Source organism: Drosophila miranda (assembly GCF_003369915.1).
Source record: "Drosophila miranda strain MSH22 chromosome Y unlocalized genomic scaffold, D.miranda_PacBio2.1 Contig_Y2_pilon, whole genome shotgun sequence".
Lineage (NCBI taxonomy): Eukaryota > Metazoa > Arthropoda > Insecta > Diptera > Drosophilidae > Drosophila > Drosophila miranda.
The window spans coordinates 16,708,355-16,711,733 of record NW_022881614.1 but is presented as its reverse complement, the minus strand read 5'-3'; the positions used below and the strand labels follow the sequence as shown (position 1 = coordinate 16,711,733).

Below are 3,379 nucleotides of genomic sequence, written 5' to 3'. Positions count from 1 at the left end.
GTCTTCTGGGGGTCTTCCTTCTTTGGTTTAGCTGATAGTTTCACTTTCTTTGTGTTTTGGTTTGGTTGGTTTTGTTTAAAAACTTTGGTTTTTTTGGTTTTTTTGTATTTTTGAATTGTCTTGATTAGCTTTTGTATTTATTTGTATTTTGTATTGTATTTGTATTTGTATTTGTATTGTATATTTTTTTTCTTCCTTCATTTTGGTCAAATATTAAAAAAATATATATATATATAAAAAAAACAAAAGTATATTGATAAAATTTTAAAGAGTATAGAAAAAAAGAAAGGGTATATATTTATGTATATAAATAAAAAAAAAAAAATTTTTAATAATTTTTTTATTATTGAAAAGAATAAACGAATAGCAGATAATTTAAAAACGACGGGGAACGGTGTGAGTTGCTGCGGACACCGCAACTCTACAGCTATACCCGATACTAAGTCAGTGTGGCTCTCCTCCGGCAGACGCCGCTAATATTAAACGACACGACAAAGAGTGCGTGCGAGAGAGACAGAAAATCAGTCTGAGCGTGACGTCGGGCGCTGCGTAGCCACTGCAAATTGATTTGTTCCTATTGGCTATAAAAATGATCTGATCTGATCCAGATTCAGCAATCTGATAGATATGGTCATTATCTATGATTCTGCGTTTTTAGTTTTCTCGAATGTGCAATATTGTGGATGCAACAGATTTTCGTTCTTTGTGGGGGCGGTAGGGGGTGGGGCGAAATTCTGAGATATACGTTTTATAGTGAGATCTAACAGGAGTGTGGATACCAAATTTGGTTGCTCTGGCTCTTATATGTTCTGAGATCCTTGAACTCATATTTTGCAATTGGCAAAACCGACCATGAAACCAGTGTTTTAGAGAGAGACAGAGCGAGAAAGAATGAAATTGTTTTCTTGATTCTGGCTATAATAATTATACGATCTGATGGAGATTTTACACTCTAGAACATATAGTCATCCTCTACGATTCTGCGTTTTTGGTTTTATCGTATCTTTAAAAATGTGGATTCCACAGATTTTCGCCTTTTGTGGGGGCGGAAGTGGGCGGGGCGAAGTTTTGAAATATTTTTGTAGCAGTGACATATCACAGAAGTCTGGATCCAAAACATCGTTTGTAGCATACAACGTACAGGTTATAGGAGCTGATGATATAAACGGGAGTAGGAAGTACGCGCTGGCTTCGGCTTTTGTCTCTGGTCGGCGGGGTGTGGGCATGGAGGATATTTTACTACCCATTTAGCACTCTGGCAAATGGTCGAGATAAGAATTTATATAAAAAAAAAAACGCGTACGAGTAGGGAAAGGAGACTAGGAAACGGGATACAAGGGGTCAAAGGCACAGATCAGCATGGATACGTAAACGAAGACGAACACCGGTCAGATCTTTGTCGGCTGCGGTATCGCCCATTGGCGAGAACGCCCACCCTACCATGATCCTTCAGGGCCACCTATTAACTGTCAGGATCCCTCCAACAAAGACGGCGGTGGGTCACATCTCCGTCAGACGAGGTTGCATGGTTCCGATATAAGATATTTAGACTTGGTTCATTTCCAAACTATCTTTATTTAAGCAATCCATAGTTCTTCATTTAAATTCCTATAAAACCTAACGCTAATAGAATTTAGTCTCTAATATAAGCTTGCTATTCGATATTGTCTTACATTTATAGGGTATTACTATACAGCATATACTGGGGAAAGAATATCATAGGGGCGAGGTAGGGTATAATGATCTTAAATCTATAAAACTGATTAGTAGTAGGTATATATAAATGCACGAGCTAGGTTATGTGTTCATCATAGGAACAAGAAAACTTCAAACTTCATTACGTAAACTTGGTCAGTGCCAAAACCAGACAAAAATAGGGTATATGGAAAATCGCTTAAAGGCATGAGTAATATGTGTATAAAACCGTGATCATGGTTGAAGACCAACGAATAGTTACCGCACATTCATTCTTTTCAGATGGCTTACTTGGTTCAGGATAATCACTTACGATACGATTAATAGCTTTGACTCCCACGCAGAAAGATCTTTCGTTGTGTGTTGGATGCGATGATTTGATGGGTGGAGGAGTATGATGATGTGTGTGATTGTGATGAGTATCTGCATAGATGATGAGATGAATGCGTGGCAACCACAATCAAAAACTGTAAAAATAATCGGTATTAATACACTACTCATTTGTTCAAGTTCGATTTAGCCCATGGATAGGAATTCCCTTTTTGTTTATACCGGATTTAATTGGCTGTTGCAAATTTTTTGCCGTATCAAAAGAACGTAGTTAAACAGAAAGCGGATAAAAAACAGGGTTTCGCATATCGGGTCTAATTTCGAAAGAAAGATAGAAAATATAACTAAATCCGAGGCGGGGTCGATGCTTCCCGGCTGGAGACCGAGTTCCTACTCGAGGTCTGAAGGTGCCACACGATTGTACCGGGCGCAGGTAACTTCAGCTGTTTCCGATGCCAAGGGTCAATGACCGCGGTTCATCTGCGGCGTGAGGTTAGGTACACCCGCACACTTGATGGCTCGTGGGGCGACTGGTGTATTTGAAGAGTCAGTCAGATCATCCCCATGGGTCGAACGGGTCCCGGCGACGCTTGTAGAGCCCACCGATCGGGTTTACTGGAGGAGCAAGTCCATGCCCTCGGCTACCGCCTCATCCGAATGTCAAACGGTGGGGGTTTAACCGGTGGTACGGGCACGTGGCCAATAGAGGTCTCCGGGAATAACCAATCCGTAACTTCTAGACCAGCGTTTCAATACGTAGATACTAGTGGTGCTAATCCTACGCGGAAAGAACAGAACATTTTTCAACGGGTCGCTGTAGCTGGGTGGATAATTACCTCAACAGAATTGCACCACTGTTTCGAAAAATTTTTGTAAACTGTGGGCGCTCGTTTTCCAAATGGTCGAACGGCTGCCCCTGTATTGGCAATATATAACTGGCGCGTCCACTCAAATTAAATGATCACTTTGAGCCGCACTTGTCACTTGCACTAGGCTTTGACTTTGGCTTGACCTTGGTTTAGAGAACTGGGTCAGCTCTACAAGACTTCTTTTTCCACTGCCGGTCACTCTGACGGTCACGAGGAGAAAAAGAAAGAGGCTGGGACTACTAAGTACAGCAACCCACGTTTTTTCCACACTTTTTATGGTCTTCTTCTGTTATACAGAATCCAGACACAGCAATATTTAATAACATATAGTGCACGGCAGAAAAATTGTATATCAAAGCGTTGCCGCTTGGTCGCAAAACAGCTGTTGATAAGCTTTATCAAAGCTCAAAAGATCTTCAACTCGAATTTTTTTACGGCCTAGTTTTAGGCTGTAATTTTGGGAGTTAGCCGTGGATAATTAAAAT

At 40.6% G+C, this 3,379-nt stretch overlaps 1 long non-coding RNA gene across 1 annotated transcript; it reads right to left on the bottom strand.

Annotated features, from left to right (window-relative positions):
* Nucleotides 1–2,171: 2,171 nt before the first annotated feature.
* LOC117194193 lies at nt 2,172–2,896 on the bottom strand. Its single transcript, XR_004474766.1, has 2 exons — nt 2,862–2,896; nt 2,172–2,803 (listed from the first exon to the last, which is right to left on the bottom strand). It is a non-coding gene; the product is annotated as an uncharacterized LOC117194193 (long non-coding RNA).
* Nucleotides 2,897–3,379: the final 483 nt, after the last annotated feature.